At 34.5% G+C, this 18,535-nt stretch overlaps 1 protein-coding gene across 18 annotated transcripts in view; it reads right to left on the reverse strand.

Moving 5' to 3' along the window:
• DMD (dystrophin) overlaps positions 1-18,535 on the reverse strand; it is a 1,236,775-nt gene that overhangs the window by 202,126 nt on the left and 1,016,114 nt on the right. The window lies entirely within an intron of this gene.

Here is an 18,535-nt window from a genome sequence, read left to right on the forward strand (position 1 = left end):
CTAAGAGTTCTGGTTGTCGTTTCTTGCTGCCTGAAATGGGAGTACTGGGGATGAAACACAAAAGGGGAAATTGCTGATGGCATTTGTGGGCAAGACCCAAAGCTAACTGAACATCACAGATGGTCCCCAATGGAAACTTGTTGTAGGTTGCTTTAGAAAAACGACTTTGAAGGAAGGAAGCACACAGCTTGCCTACTTGGTGTGTTCCTAATTGAAATGGTTTGGTTGGATTTTTAAAGTGCAGTGTTAGCAACGCTGAATCATAAGTAGGTTGTCCTTGTTCAGCTACTGCTATTCCAAGTGTCATTTGTTGTACTTTGCTGGATACCTATTTCATGCACAGCAACGACTAGCACTGTATTTGGAGCAATTTCAAGGAAGGCTATGAATGCCCATGTTACAGTGTAGGAGTACTTATCCAAATACTTATCTATGTTCACTCTAGCAGTAAAATAGGAATGACTTTGGAATACACCAGAAGTAATTCAGCAGAATGTAATTGTATTATAAATATAGTATTTATTGATTGATGTGATACTCACAGAAATGAAGCCATTTTCTTAGCACAGGCACTAGTTGTGGCTACTGCAGTTCTAATCTAAGAATTGGAATTTCATCACCTGACCTGACACACAGGCTAGGAATTTTGAGAGAGTAAGAATTAATAATCCTTTAGGAGCCAATGTAATTCAGCTACCTATTTTAAAATAGAATAATTCATTCTATCTTTCAGACAGAAGAGAGAGAGAATGCTTTTAACATAGCTATAAACTGGGGGAAAGCAAGACTCAACAGAAAAGACAAAGAATTCATATGGTTCTTCTAAATAGGCAGAAAAACATATTTTTGTCAGTCAGGAGGTATTTAAAAATGCTAGGGACTTTAGAGAAAGACAGTGGAGAATTGCATAGTCGATAAACATATAAATATATATAAACACATACACAATCCTATCCTCAACAAATATATAAAAGTTCTATGCCAGAGTCTTAGATTATAAAAGCAAACAGAATTTTCCAGAATTGTTCCTTTTTGAATTTAAACATATGTTTCAGAGAAGCAACCTACTCTGATTTTTAAAAATGCTATTATTAAGGTACATAAATGCGTATGATATTAAAGGTATGAATACCATCACTTGAAAATCTGTACTTCATTTCAAGTCTGAATGTTGATAGCTTCAGTTTCCAGCAGCTATATTTTATTTATGTTTGCTTGACTGAAGAGTACTTTATTAATAAATTTCATTCTCTTCGTGTATGTATTTGGAGATTTTAAATCAGTCCTGAGGTTACGTACCATAAAACTGAGGTAAATAGCCAAAATAATATAAGAAAGGAGAAAGTTCACATTAAAAAAGTAAATAAATAAAATAAAATCACTTTTAATGTCTATATACTTCTGAGGTCCTTCCAAATTTCAAAATAAATAAATCTATTGCTGTATGAAAGAATTATCATATTTTTACCTGTTGCAAAAAATTCTTAGTTTGTAGGGTGGTGATGAAATTAGCTTTCTCTTCCTCAGCAAGAACAACATGAAATATGTACATCAAATAACTATTCACAGTAGGAACCTGTCAAATCAGGGCCCTATTGGTACTTTATCACACTCAAAGTACTTTATAACAGAAAAGTAAAAATAAATGCACTTACACACTTTTTTTTGCCTTTAGAAAAACTCTCTTATAGTCTTGACATTGTGCTTTTCTCCCCACACATAGATGATATTTCTGGTAATAAAATCAAGCCTATCCTTTTTATTTAAGAATGTTACAGAGTACTACAGTCAAACCGGACAGTTAGTTAAATGGGTAACATGAAAACTGAAGTACTCTTATCAGAAGCTAGTATTCAGGATCTTAGTCCAAATTCTCTGTGTAAACTACACATCTTCTAATAATCCTAAAAATAGTTCACTCCATCTATACAGGTTACATAAAGAAACAATTAAGAGGTATTCACTCCATTTTGATTGGTGTATTTCAGATCCTTTCTTTGTGACTCCTTCTTGTCCCAAGAGAAGCAGAGTGCATGTAAGAGAAAGATCTATAAATGTTTTATTTGTTTTCTGAAATAAATAATTTCCATGGTTCAAAAATAGAAGTGAAAGATCAATATGAAGTAGATTCTTTTTCTTGACAAGAATAAAACAGGAGGATGTACTTCATCTTATAAATTGCTATTTGCAAAAGTCATTACACATCATACTAAGAAGCATCGAATATAGACTAAATATAGACTATTTATTGCATTTCATCTTTTCCATTATGTTCAAGGACACATAGGAACTGCAAAGGATGAAAATCAATCCTGGTATAATTCTTCTGAGTTACTGTTGGACTTAAGTTGTCTCTGTACACTGCTTTTTTGTTGTAGTGGTTATTACTGGTGTTATGTAGAAACACATTCTCTTGAAGAAGGTAGAAAAATAAAATACAAATAACAACAAAACCAAAACATTGGCTATGGTAACTACCGATGAGTAATGATTATGAGCCTAAGTTAATTTTCAAACTTCACACTTTTTATTTTTTTAAAGGTGACAAAGAGTGAACTACTTATAAAGAATTGCATCCCTTGCAATGACAGATTTGCCTAAGAATTCCAGAGTGAAATTCTCCTTTATTAAGACAAATGATAGTTAGATGATAAAGTGTATTGTAAGACTTGTTCATCAAAACCTGGTTGAATAGCTATTATAGGTTTCTACACATTTAAAAATGTGCATTCACTTTATTATACTATATAGACTAAGTCTATATAGTATTTATGCTTCTCAGTAATCCTGTTCAGTCCATACAGAATACAATTTTATATCAAAGGTTAGAATACTTCGTAAATGGCACAATGGCCACCTTAATTTCTATATTATTCCTCATTATTGAACAAAACTTGAAACTCATCAAAGTCATTTGAAAGTCATCAAATACTCAGTAACACAGGACTAAGAATGATAATCCCTATGATAATACCACATAGCAGATATAATCCTTTAAGAATTCAAAAAGATGGGTTATTTTATCAGAAATAATTAACAAGCTAGTGTAAAAATCCTTCATATCCCATATGCAATACATGGGAATGACATATGGAGGACATGACACATGGCAAATCTGACATTATTTTGGCAATAAATCAGAGAGGAATTTGTAGGCTGGAAGTAAAATTAAGTCCCAGAAAAAAAATAATTAGTTACATTAGTTGGACTACACATGAGTCAGACTATGACATGGAAATTAATGTAGTGCAGCTGACAAAACATTTATCTTTTACAAAAGGTAGAAACAAAATTAATTATGTAATAATTTAAAGAAATTAAAGCACTTAAATCCTCCTGTACAAACTCAGCTCTGTCCTTGGAATTGTTCTTTTCATTTCTAATAAGGCATTTTACATTTTCTAGTTACCATAAAGTTACTAATAAAATAAATGGGATTAATTAAGAAGTCTCAGAAAATTAAAGACAGTACCATTTGATTAAAGGAAATCGGTATAGAAGAAGAAAATTTGTCTTTACTATCAATAATTAAAAAACCAAAGTCAGTCTGCATAGTTACATACGTGTACTCAAAACATCAGCAATTCAGACCTGAGTGGCTATACATTCCTCAAAAACACTATACTGCATGGTACTAAGGTTCTACAATACTAATATCCAAATAGTTAGAAAAACTACCCAAAAATTACTGAAACAAAATCCTAGACCTATATAATTCTACTCCAGCTGTGTAGTTAGCCAAATTAATCAACTTCTTCATACTGTTGAATATTTTATATTTTCCCAGAATAACTTCTGGGAAAAAATATAATAATTTTAAAATAGCATAAAATAGTGGCATATTTACATAAGCTTACATAAATATACATAAAGCATAGGAACTAGAGGGAATGTCTATTTTGCAAGCCCGTGCAACACAGTTTATGTACGTTAGTGATGAGATACCAGCTTATACATCATACTTGCTTTTATTTAGCTAAATGTCTAAGCTGCTGGAAATCTTCACTTTTGCCTGAAACACTAAACTTGTTATGAGGGTTCAGAGAGTTTGACATATTTTTTTTTTCAACACCCTTACAGACTCCAGGATCTTTTGGAGATGCAAAGACCCATGCATATTGCACCTCTATCAGGATCAGGGATTATTCTTTTGTCTGCTAGAAAAAGGAACAATTTTGAGGGTTATGTAGTTCTAGTGATGTTGAATTAATGGCTACAGAACAGGAAATCCAATGCATTTTTAAACACAAGAGGTAGAACTCAGTGCAAGATGCACTTGATCTATTTCCTGTGTTCCCTGCAAGAGTAAGTCAGTTTGCACCATTCTTTATGACCGTCTTTCCTTGTGAGCTAGTCATTACCTTGAAAGTGTATTTGAACAGGGAGAAGAAAAAGAAAAAGTCACTTCTTCTAGGTTGGAAACACTGTCTTTTAGATTAATACTGGAACATAATTCTGAAATATTTCTTCTGCTTTACAAGACACTACTGGTCCAACTGGAGTAACTGCTTTTAAATGTAGTAGTTCTTCTCAGACCCAGTTATCCTTTTCTTCCTTCCTTCCTTTCTTTCTTCCTTTCTTTCTTTTGGAGCTGTAGATCAAAATACAACTAATCTGGGTAAGAATTTGGGGACTATATAGTTCCTGAACAATCTAACAGTGAGAATCCAACAGCGATAAACATAATTTTTTGCTACTACATAAGCCACCTGAACTAACACAGCCAAGATAAGGAATGTAGTGGGAAAAAAGCTCTTAATCTCTCCATCGAGCTTTTAAACTGTTCACTTTCCCAGACCATAAACAGAACTTTTATTGGGTCTTAGAATGGGAGTGCTTACTGAGCAATTTACATAATGATAAAAAGTTCTCAAATTAGATTTAAAATGTAATTAAAGGGTAGACTTATTGAGTTAAAAGCATTGTTGTGAAATGGCTATACATCATCATGCCATGAAGCCTCCTATTCAGCTAGCCTATGGCATGACCCCAATTCCAGTCTGGTATGATTACATCTCTGAGTTTCATGCTAATGACTTGATTAAAAAGAAAGATAAAAAGGTCTTTCTCTATTGGGAAGATAAGCTTATGAATATCATTAAGGCAATTCTAGGTTCCCAACACAATTTTCAAGATAACAAAGGGTAAGAGATAGTCCTCAAACAGACAGGCAAATGTTGATGGGTGGAAGCTAAAAGGATAATTTTGCCCCACAGAAGATAATTTGTGTAAGTTGCAGCTATCACTGTTATGGTTTTAAATTCAATGTGTCAAAAATGTAAGAAAGGAACAAAATTCACATTTGAAAACTTTCACCTAAAAGAAGATAAAAAAGCTTTCTTTAGCAAATTTAGCCTTGTCTTCATAAATAAATAAATAAATAATCTTTATGATCAGGCACAAAAAACTTTCAATTTAGGTTACATTCAGGTGATTGAAACAGATTAAATGGAACATTCCAGGATATAGCTGTCTTAAAGGCAGTGTGAGCTTGGTGTGGGCTTCTTAATATCATTAACAGTGAGCTACCATAGCTATGGAGTAGTAGTTTTAAGAACAACAACAAAATCATGTGAACATACTTAAGCTTTAATTATGCAGATCTTCTTCCACAGAACTTGCTTTTCAAACACAGTCACAAGACAAGCACAAGACCTGACATTTTTCCCTTTTCATAATGAAATGATCAAACTTTTTTTTTTAATGACACCTATATCAATTAATTCGTATTCAATAATAATTAAATACATTTTATTACATAGTAGTATTTCCATGTAGTTGGGGGGAGTTTATAGATTTCTTAGTGCATTTCTGAAAGACTGAAATAAAACTGAATGACTACTTTCATTTACATTTAATGAAAATAAAAATAAATAGATAGAATAATTAATCTTTAAACACACAAAGCTATCTATATTTACAGAGTTAGTTTCACCCAGGATTTGATGCAGTCTTTGCCATTAGATTAGACAAGTATGAACTATTCTGGCAATAGTAACTTTAATGGAAAATGTTATTTTTTTTAACTGTTTGTTTGTTCTTACAAGGGAAATCCTAATCAGAAAGAAATTTCATTTTAGCTTGAGATTACACCAAGGGAGAAAAATTCCTACTCACCACAAATAGGAAACACTTTTATTGTATGATGTAATTATATTTTACTATCAGATCGTATACTTAATGACCTTCAGGTAAACAAATGCAGCAAGGTAAACAAAACACATATTTTAAAGTGGGTGTTGCAAGTGTTCTGCATGCCACAAAATCAGCCACCTCTGCTGAGATGTATGGGATTAGATATCAGACTTTGAAAATCGTATTTGATGTTTGTGTGAATAGAAGGGAAATGGCATAAATATGCATGTACTTGTATATACACATACACATAATTTTCTGAAAAGTAAAAACCATTAGGCCCATTACAAACTAACACAGTTTTTCAGATTTCAGAAAGTAGTCTACTCCCAACAAATATTCTGGTCCTGACCCTAGTACTTCAGTGAATGTCTGATTCCATTACACCTGCACATTCTGTCAGCACACTCACCCTGTCAATCTTTTTCTTTTCTTTTCTTTTCTTTTCTTTTCTTTTCTTTTCTTTTCTTTTCTTTTCTTTTCTTTTCTTTTCTTTTCTTTTCTTTTCTTTTCTTTTCTTTTCTTTTCTTTTCTTTTCTTTTCTTTTCTTTTTTCCTTTCCTTTCCTTTCTCCTCTCCTCTCCCTTTCTTTTCCTTTCTTTTTTCTTTCTTTTTTTTTTTTTTTTTCCCAGCAAAATAATTATGTTGCTACTTTCAGCATGTCTAATTTTGCCCTCTCTCCATTTGCGAGAGATGAAACAGTAGCAGCACAAAGGCAGCAATATCCTCTGCAGGAACATTTACTTCCACTCAGTTATTCAGGCAAGGTTTGAAAGTCCTGCTGGATAATTTGGAGAGCATCTACCTCTATTAGTTCCACTGACAACTCAGTGCTTCCAATTAATACTGATTTTCTCTTACAACAAGCAGCCAGAAAGGCTGAACTGCACTACTGTCTCAAAGCCTGAAGAAAAACATCTTAGAAAGAAAAAAGAAAAAGGTTTACTTCTCTGTCACAAACCTGTACTGAAATATACCTTAGATTTGCTAATTATATATGACCATTCCTAGAAGAATTACTTGTATGTACAAACCATCTTCAAAACTTCACAGAAAAGTGTCTAAGATTTCAATGCACCAACATGTATTTGGACATTTCATGTTACCACAGACAGAATTCCAGATACACTTTCACCCCTCCTCTAATACAAAGACATACAAAATCCTCTTCCAAACCCTTTTAAAATGACAGTTTTGTCCTACACATCATCCTAATTCCTTTTGTCACAAATACTTTTTGCAATCTTTCTTCTTTTTAAAATAAATTCTGGTATTTCACTTTTTTTGTTGGTAATATTTTGATGCCTGAAGAAAAATTATGATTTCTATTGCATGATGTTCCATTAATTGAAACAACATAAATTGTTATTAGAACTGTAAAGAGAACAGAACACAAAGCAAAAACTAGAGGCCTCATTATGCATTATGAAAACCGGTTCAGAACAACAAATTTAACAGTTTTAGGGTTCCTTTAAAAGTTAGCATTGTTCCAAAGATAATGAGATTTCAATCAAGACTGTATACAATTTCAGGTGTTACTCTCTTCAGAGGTGCAAGACCTGCTGCAGTTAACTGTTCTTAATCAAGGCCAGGTTAAGTGGGATCTGGGGTGGGGGGACAATGCTGAGAAAGCTCCAGTACTCTGCATTTATTTGTGTCAAATCCTCCCTATATGAGGTGTCCTGGGGCAGGCTCAGGGAAGATGAAAACCTGGGGAGCAGAATGGCAAAAGTACACTTAATCTCAATTTTCAGTGGGAATACAGACCATGCTAGCATGGCCTCAGGTCTTCTGACTGTCTAGGTTTTAAGCAAGTGATGTCAGAAAAGTTACCACAGAGAAAATGCCCTGAGGCAGTCAAGTGTTAGCAAACTTATTTCAGTCCTTGGATGTCAGATTTTCGTGTCACCACAGAACAGAAGTCACTGAGTGCTGGGCAGTTCACCCTCTAACAATGAACGTGAGTTGGGTTTAGACTGCCATGAGACACATTAGGTTTATCTTCCTGATGACATGCCTGATACAACAGCAACCCTGCAAAGTAGGAGGGGGTGCCGAAGGTTCAGACATTTGGTGAGGAGCCAACATGCCAAAGCCGGTGAGGAGCCAACAGGCCATCTGTGAGATTATGGCACCTCTCTGTGGGAGTGAAGCTCCCTGCTAAATGCAACGATTGGAAGAGTTACAGAGGCTCAGGTAACCCTAAAGAGACATTGTCAAAAGGGTTGATGTGGTGCCAAAAGCCATTGACGAATGTACCAGGGTGGACGCAAAAAGGAGCTGCAGTCACCTGCAGCCCACTGTAGGTCTTGGGTGGACACGGTGCTCCAGCCTTCCCCAGTGGGCTTCTCCTTCTAACCCTCCAAATCCTCATCTCCCTGCTCATGGCAACACACTGATTACAACACCAGGACTTTCACTTTTAAACCAGTACTATGATTTTAAAATTAAAATGCACAGTATTACCTCAGGTCTAATCATTTGTTGTTACTACCTACAAACCAAGATGTTTAAGCATTCATCATGCTATTGTATTGGAATACTGCATTTGTGAGGAATTTGACATAAGAGGAAAAGTTTCATATTTATCAGTCTTCAGCTCAGAGAATTCCGAATGCTTTCAGCTCTCTCAGAGCAACCGGAACCACAGACAGATACATCCAGAAGTACGCTCTACTATGAAATGCTTCATATGATATGATGTATGTTGACTGCCTCAAAATAAGTAAATAACTAGCAAAAGCTAAGAAGCTGAAAAAAGATTTTTTCTTTTTAAAAACAAAATGACAACTTCAACTATCATATTGATCAGTGTCTCTATGGCAAAGTGAAATCACATTTTGTCCCATCCAAAAATCAAAAGCAAAGTTGAACAGGATGCGTGTATCAAGGGATCCCCTGAATAAGATTTACATTTTGAAAGCAATTATTTAGTGTTTTCTAGGATTTCCTAGCAAGATGCATTCACTGCTACAATACACACAGTCCTGGTTAAAATGACAAATATTCTTAAAATATAAGTAGTTTACCAGTAAATTTTGACATGCAGATATACTTGTTTTTTAATCTTATTTATTTTCAGAGAAATGCTATTTTGGAGAGAAAATCAGCTTCTGTTCATGATTTTCAGTTTGACAGGAAAAAAAAATAATTTGACTCACTGACTCTTATAGTCAACAACTGAAAAACAATACACTTGTTCCCTCTACCTTCTCTGCAATTCTGGTTAAAAAAAAAAAAAAAAAAAAAAAAAAGCATTTACAATTTCATTATCATACTAAAAACAAAATGATTTTCATTTAGAGGCTGTATTGGTGAAATCATGTAACCATTTTTGTTTTGATCTACATACGAATAATCAGTTCTGAGATCTGCACGTAGAGACAACCACCTAAAACCATTACTAATGCTTTTCAAGGCTTGTTTGTATTTTGATGGAGGAAAAATGAAAGCCTACCTGAATTTTGCCCAAAACAAAGACTTCTAATAGTAACAGAAAGATCACAGCCAGAGAGGCAAATATATATACTATTACAGAAATAAAGTAGAAGTAGCCAATACATTATTTAGTTTTCTCCATCACAAACAGAAAAAAAAAAAAAAAAAAGGAAAAGTGAAATACGTACTTTTACAATTCATGTACAGCGTTAGTACTGAAGGAAGAACCAAGGTGGGTTTCATCAGCATACTGTAATAGAATCTAAGTAACAAATTTATAGGGAATTAGGGAATTTAAATAACAGACTTCCACCTTAGTATCACAATTTCTTCAAACTTAAAAAAGAAGTTGGGGTTTAGGCATGTTCTCAGATGTCAGAGTACCCTCTTGCCAGAAAGTCAATATACTAGGTAGATCTTAAATATGGTAGGAATGTCATATGCTCTTAATTTTCTGTGGAGATCAAATATGACATCTTCTCCTGCTGTCACTCCAAAGTATGCCATCCGTGGCCAAGTTTATACCCCAGAATTGCTTTTATAGCTCTTTGGTCAAGATTACTTTTCAAATATCACCTCACAAAGACACTCTTTGGGTAGAAACCTATATCCAGAAGGTTGTTTTTCCTTTCTTTTTCTTTTTTTCTTTTAATGTGTTGCCCTCATTAGTCTTGACAAGGTGCTAAATATGACACAAACATGTGGCTGATGGTTTATGAACTGGTGATCTCATTTCAATTTCTGAGAAAGTACATACCTAAAGTACTACAGATTCATAAAATTTATGAAAACATGCAGAAAAGGGACTCAAGTATATTAGAAAACTGAAGACTTTGCTCAAACATATGGTCTAGTCACATTTGTAATACCTCTGCAGGTTGAAAAAGTCATGCTGAGGAACACATCAGGCAAACTTGGAAGAGCTGATGTCAAAACCAATGTATTACATTGTAACAAAAAGGATCTGGTTATCAGTTCATTATTCAAAGTAAATGCTAACAACTAATTAAGAGGGGAAGTAATAATAATTTAAATGGAAAAAAATTGAAGGTAAAAAGCAATTATTATTGATACCCGGTTTCATACTTGTTTTACTCCCACTTTCTTATATAACAGACACTTCTGAAGAGTGTCCGTGTAACATACCCAAATATACTGCTTTTGTATGGACATTGTTAAGAATGGGTAAAAGAAGCATTATATGCTGAGTTAAAACCAAGGAACTCCCAGCCAAGGAAAGGGGCAGGACTGCAGCCATCTGAAATGGATGCTCACAGATTCTCAGAATTCATAAGAATGCAGCCATAATAATAAATAATAATACAAAAATTCAATTTAATTCTAAAAAAATACTCTTTGTTCATACACACCTATTAGTTATCACATCTATCTGTATCAAACTACACACCTATTAGTTATCACATCTATCTGTATCAAACTACACACCTATTAGTTATCACATCTATCTGTATCAAACTCAAAGAAGGTGCATCATTATTGCCAAAAGATAACTTTGGACCTAACAGAATTGCTCTTCTTCTTATACACCTAGTTTTCTTTGCATTCTCTGCAGAGAAGATGAGTAGCATCTCTGATATTTACCTTTTTTTTTTTCAAATGTAGAATAAATACAGATGAAAAAATACAGATTGCATTTAAAAACATCAAAAACAGGCACATGCGTTTTTAACAAGGACAGATCCAGATGTGCTGAACATCTTCTGCCACTTAGGATGTGCTCAGAAAGTCTCTGTAACGTGTGTTTTTATTTGTTGTCTAAACCTACAGTCTTAATGATAATTCAATCTCCTGGTATGGATAAAATTTCACACTCTTCTTGGATGATCTGACTAAGCGTCTTTCTAAGTTAGGTACTCTTGAATATTCTTCATTTCAAAAGAAAAATACATTTACCTTCAAAATGAAAAAAATGCTATGAAGTTATAAACAAAAGGGATTTCTAGCACACAGTAAAATGGAATTTAAAATATATAAGCTGGCTGCCATGATTGAATATAAAAGGCTGAATATGTTTATCAGTTTGTGAAAGTACTGTATGAGAGGTATCTCTGTTTAAGAGTAAAAATATTCATGAAGTGATTGTGGAAAACTGATTAACTAAATCAAATGTTGCCGCTATATTGTGATTATTAGAGAGCTAGAAGTACAGCAATATGTTGACCAAACTCGTAACAAAAATTCTTATCCATTAATAATTAACCATGCTGGAGTTATAATGAAAGTATGCCTTTTTAATTTAAAAAAATTTGTTGCAACAAAAGGTAAATTAATACACACCATAAACATGTTAGGTGCAATAAATATTAGAAGAATGTGAGAGAGCACAGATTCTTCATTCAATGTCCAAATTCAAAAACCTGCCAAGTAAAAACCTAGTATACCACACAAGTCCAGAAATACCTCTGGACAGTCACTCTCACTCCTGCTGTGACATGCAGTATTAGCTAAAATTTAGAATCACAGGATCACATGGGACGTCAGAGACCTCCACATCCGATGCAGTCTTCTGCTCAAAGCATTTCCAGTGAGAGTAGGATGCTCAGGGTCTTGCCCAGATGAGCACTGAGCATCTTCAAGAATGGAGATTCCACAACAGCCCCCTGCTCTAGTGTTTGATCCTCCCTTTCTCCCCCATCAGCAAAACCTCCCAAATTAAAGAAATCCTTATATCAAGTCAGAACTTCCCATGCTCTCTCTTGCTCCTGTTGCAATCCTGTCACTTTCCACCTCTGCAAAGAGTCTGCTATATCATCTCTCCAGTCAGGAAGCTGTAGACTCTGCTTCTCAGGCTGAGCAAGTGCAGCTTTCTCAGCTTCTGCTCAAGTATCAAGTGCACCAGGCCCCAACAACCTTCACAGACCTGCACCAGACTCCCTCTAGTATTTCCATCTCTTGTACTGGGGAGCCTAAAACTGGACACCGCACTCCAGCCGCAGACTCAGACATAGAACAGAGAGGTAGAATATTTTTTTCAATGAAATGCAATATATCATGTTCTGATTTGTAGAAGGCTATGTAAATTTTAACTTTCACTGATTTCAAAAGCATGTGTATATATATATATATATATATATATATATATATATAAAGCAAATGAGGGTTTCTCCATAAGCAGTGAAGAGTATTAGGAGATAAGGTTAACACCATTAACCTGGGTTATTGCGTAATATGAGACTGTTCATGGAGGGAGAGCTTCTACCTCTGTGCCAGGGAGTACAAGTTTCTCACAGGAACGAAATCAGAAGAAGGAGGAAATAAGCTCTCTCTTTTTTTTCTTTTTTTTTTTTCTTTTTTTTTCTTTTTCCTTTTTTTTTTTCTCCCTTCCCCTTTGAAGTACCACTACTATTTTCATCAGAGAATTAAAAATATTGGTGTATGCTTTTTAATCCCAGAAGACTGTTTCCCTTCTGAACACAAAAGAAAAGCAAGAGAAACACCTGACATGTTTTGTATCTTTGAAAAAAATCTACTATCTTATAAGAAGCGACACAAAAAATGGTCCCATAATGATTATATGCTAACATCTGCATGATCATAGGAATTCCAGGCTTCAGGTTGGGGAAGATGCAAAAAGAGAAATAAAGCTTAAAAATCTCATATCCCGGAAGTAGTTCTGGAAGTTTTTGTACTTTGTCCTAACTCAGTGAAATGTGCATAAAATCTCTAAGAGATTTAAAAGATGGAATAGTCAAACTATGACTGAAGCAGGCACTCATAACAATGGTTGCTGTTATGCTACTCAGTGATGTTATGCTATTAAACTTGATCACTGGCCAACTCAGTAGAAGAGAATGAGGTAGTTAGTAGAAACAAAAGCTCTAAAACTTTCTGTAAGAGGCAGCTTTGTTATTTAATCTCACCTCCTTTCCCAGTGTACTATTTTTTTTCCAAATAACAGAAGAAATAGCAACCTGAAATTTAAAACTGAGAATTTGCCTGTGTTCTTCAAGCAGCTTCTATACATTTGACTTACTAATAGGAAAAATTCAAAACTCCCTTTCCACACTAGAGAGTTTCAGTAATAAACAGCCTTGCACATACAGAGCTTCATAATCTAACTGCACTGCTAAATGGAATAGTGATGTTCATTTCCCCCAGTGGAGCTTCGCATTCCCTCTGCAGTCTTGTTGAAAGCCTAAAAACCAAACAATGACATTCAAAATTGTGTTGCCTGTTACTCAGCAATTGCGTCTGTTTGCCGAGGGCACATGCGAGTGAGGACAGACATGAGTTGCTGCTTAAACAATGTCTCAAGAGGACACAGCCTTATAAGAAAGGAAATGAAAAAAAAATAGTCTGTAGGAGAAAATTTTAGTGGCTGATGAAATAGGAAATAAGGGCAAGCCATTTACATCCTCTTTTTAAATTTATATTTTACATTTACATTTACTTGCCAAAGAACGTGCTTGGCATGCAAAATTTATATTAAAGGCAATGTAAATAACAAACAATAAATTACTTGACAATTCATATATTTGCATATTGGACTGGAGAAGAAGGAACAAAGGAGCAGCTTAGGGAGGGCAAGTCTCTTCCTGAGCAAGGTATGATGAACAGGAAGTATAATGTCATCACCATCCTTCAAATATAACTGTCCATGTGCCACAGCAGCCATCTGCCAAAAGGATCTTGCTGTCACGGTTAATTCCAAGAGCCAGACACACACAGCCTATGTAGTGCAGCACCAAGCCATATGCAGATGGAGCCTTATGATCTCCAGCCTGCCCTCATTACCAACAACAGCAGCTGACCCCTAAATTCTGCATGCAGCACAACCCCAAATTTAGGGATGGAAAAGCAACCATTGCCCTGGATTAACTTTCTATCAAACAGCTGTGCTTTAATTCCTGTTGTTAAAACTACCTAATCAGAAGGATTAAGGGCCTACTCAAAAGGAGATAAGAGCAAAAAGGAAAATGTTTGATGGGCACTAAGCATTGAGCAGTCAAGCCGAGCTTCTACAGGGAAAAACAAACAAATAAATAACAACAACAAAAAGTTTCTTAAAGGAATTGTGAAACTTTAATGATTTGAACTGGAATCACCAATTTTTCCCTGCTTTTCATACTACTCCTGAAGGTTAAGTCTGTTTAACAAACTGTCACCTACACAAAAGGCTTGCTTCGAAAGATACATTGCTGTGCCTTCCTCTTATTCTGCCTTTATAGTCTAATACAAGTCTTATTCTGCCTTTATAGGGACTGCAAAACTTGAGCTCTTCCTGAACAACATAACTGTAGGTTGCCTGCTATAGTAGGAAAACACAGTCAGGATATGCATAAGTCACCTGTTGGGCTTCTGCAAAGAAGCAAACAGGAGATTTCCTTCATCCCTGGATAACCTGGGTAAGTCTTGGCTCTAATTCCTTTAAAGGAAAGTAAACTTTTATAAAACCCACAGCAGGTCTTCTCAAACAGGGACATTAAAAACTGTAGCCTACTGTACACATTTTGATTGCTCTATGCAAGCAGTTTTTGCAGTTCATCTTTATTGGAAAAGTATAGCAATTTTTCAAACAGAAAACAAGTACACAGTCTAAATCCCATTTTTCAGTGACTTAATTTTAACATCAACATTTTACTGTGATGGTATTTTCTATATGCCATGTGGAAATATATATATATCGTAGTCAGAATACTCTAATAGAGATACTACTTCTAGAACAATTTCTGGCAATGAGTGATCAGAAAACAGAAATTTTGTTTCATGAAAATGCTAGACTTTTGGAATTTGCTTTGAATTGGAATAACCCCAATGTGTTTTGTTTTTTTACTTATCTCCCTAAAAAGCAGGGAAAAACCCATAATAGCCAGCAAGCCAATGATTCAACCATGTGCTGCATAGAAAAATCAAGTTCACACAACTTTTTCCAAATCAGAATTAAAATTACTACTTTTTTTTTTTTTTTTTTTTTTTTTACTAGCTGATGCTTAAGTCATCTGTGTCTGAAAATGACTCATTATCAGCAAGTTGTCACTGAAGTTCCATCTCCACATACAAAGATCTGAGGTTGTAATTTTTTAAGATGATTGAAACCAGCAATAGCCAGTTGATTTGGGCTCAGAACATTAATTACTCATGACTATTTTTTTCTAGAATTTATGAAAACAGAAAATGAACATCACTGAAGATGTTACAGCAGACATCTAATCTTTCAGTTTCACCAGTTTGCCTTCAATCAACCATTCATGAAGAGAAACTTGGCCATTTGACTCATTAAAAGAAGCAAATTCCTTTAAGGATGATGAAAGCACTGATAGGAGTGGTCCTTTTCTGATACATTGATGTGAAAATGCCCTTAAAATTATCGTCTTTGTGATTTTCCAATGAAATATAAGACAGAAAAGATTTCTGTCTTAAACAGTTCTCAAGCCTGGCAGATTTCATTAGTGCTTGGTACCACTGCTCTGTGCTCTTTCCCACTAAGCTTAAGTTTTTTTATAATTATTACTCTTTGTAAAAATCAACTACAAAAAAAAAAAAAAATCACTGGTACAGCAGGCTGCTTCTAATGAATAGTGCCATATCATGTGGAAACATTATTAGGAGCATTTTTCAAGCTCACATAGAATCTGAGAGTTTATTTGTATATATAAAGTAGCGATCAGGAAGAAATTGCTCCCATTCAACTGTATTGTGAAAAAAGGCAATGGCAAGTACTACTGAAAAGAAACTTGCTGAAATGACTTTGCCCAGTATTGTGGTCAGAACGCTTTGAAGATGCTACCTTCATGTAAACACCTCCAGCTTCATCATTAAACTAGGAAAACTTTAAAGTTTTGGAGGGAATATTAGAGTAGGCAGAAGAAAAAAAGAAGCATTGGTAACACAGAGAAGTGGGATTTGAGGACAAGCAACAGAGAAGACTTAAGAACCAGTAATAGTTTTAAATTGCTGACCTTCACAAGATGACATGTTACCATCAATTCCCTCTCTAGTGATTTTGACTCACTCCCTGCTATATACACTTGTCGCATTAAGGGGTGTAGCTGATTAACCGTTATGGGCCCAGTCAGATTCAGGGTACTGAACTATCACAATCACAGATTTCACCAATAACACATCAACCGTTAGGGGTCCAGTCGGATATTCACCAATAACGCGTTAATTGTTAGGGGTCCAGTCAGATATTCACCAATAACACATTAACCGTTAGGGGTCTGGTTGGATTCAGAACACTGAACTATCACGGTCACGGATTCACCAATAACATATAACCACCCTTACCCTAGTCGCACTTAATGAGAGCTATAACAATGCAATCAAGTGTGCGCAACACTACATTGGACAATTTTGCTATTTAAAATTAAATTTTTGTAGGTTTTTGCTTTAAAGCAAAACAGAAGAACAGTTTGCTATGTTAAAATCTTACTATTTTCATTTTTCTTGACTTTAATTTTTTAATATATATAATTTTTCTGCCTAGGCTATATACTTCTGAGATCTCCTGTGTAGTCTGAAACACCCTAAAATGACAGTTTGCTATTACATTGTTTTATCAAAACTACTACTGATCCGATTTAACAGATGCTCAGACATGAAAAGTGAAATTTATTTCACCACATTTTTGACATTTAGAACCAAGTTAGTCATCAGTGCTCCATGCTGGAGAGAAAGAGGGGCACCACTTATCTACTAGAGGGGCACCACTACTTCAGATATAGAACTGGCTGCTTCTCTTCTGTATAGAAACACAATCTACACAACTTCGTTCCAGTGATGACAATTAGATTTTAAGCATCTGAAATTTGGTAACCTTTCCAATAGACTTCACCAAAAATACTCAGAAAAAATGTGGGTCCAAAGAGGAAATTTATCTGACAAGCTGATCTTCACTTGACCATCCTTTATTTCTTTCTCTAAAATAAATACATGTGAAATACACAATTATTTTAAAAAAAAAATTTTTTTTTTTTTTTAAAAGGAAACAACTGTAATTGAGTTACTCAGGATAGAAGACAGGTGGGTACTAGTTTGCTTCTCAGTTTGAGCTGCATCTATGCTTAAAAATATGGTTGAGAAACAGGCATATGTCCTACTAATGAATGAGATGGAATTATCTACTCTAATCATTATAGTACCTGTCAAACTATTGGCTTCTGTTTTTCTGTTCTTTAACCACCATACAGACAAAAAAAATCCTCTTTGTCTGCCTTCTTAGTTGTTTACTTTTTTTTTTTTTTTTACAAAAGGTGCTAATAATGGTTCAATATAAATATTTGAACAAAACAAACAATAAAACATTTGCTGCACACTTTATGAATTTTTATTTCTCCAAATCAGACATGAAATAGATTGACATGAGAAAATTAAAGAAGCATCAATAATGTGCCACAGTGAAAAGATGTGTTTTAAGCTGTCTAGGATTTTATCAATGACACCTCTACTGATGTAACCAATCTAAAAGACAAAGACTTCACCCTTCAGACTTCAGTAGACAGCTATTTCTTGTTGGATGTTACTATATGAAGTGGCAAAGACTGAATGATGTATAGTGTGCAAGCAGGTTTTAATCAAATAGCAACACATGTTCCTTTCTTCAGAAATCCGATGCTGTGTTATTTTTAATTGCCAATTCTGTAACTACCAAACAACAAAGTTATTGCAAGATTTGATCTTTTCAAAAACTATTAATCCAATTTTTGCAAACACACATTCACTCAAAAGAGTTTGTTTGCATTTATTCAGCTCCATTCTAAGTTAACAGCAAGTACATACACACACAAACACATCAAAAATCATTTTTCAGTCTTTTAGCATCTTTTTCATTATTAGGGATAGGATCAAAGAAAGAATTAGGAAAAAATGAAGTTATTTAAGGATGAGAGTAACTGCAATTAAGATTAAAAAAAAAAAGACCAAGCACATTTAAAGGGACAGGAACAGTAACAGATGTGTGAATTCACATATCATTACATACAACACTAATAAATTATCACCAC

This window comes from Anas platyrhynchos, chromosome 1, assembly GCF_047663525.1.
Source record: "Anas platyrhynchos isolate ZD024472 breed Pekin duck chromosome 1, IASCAAS_PekinDuck_T2T, whole genome shotgun sequence".
In the NCBI taxonomy this organism is placed as follows: Eukaryota; Metazoa; Chordata; class Aves; order Anseriformes; family Anatidae; genus Anas; species Anas platyrhynchos.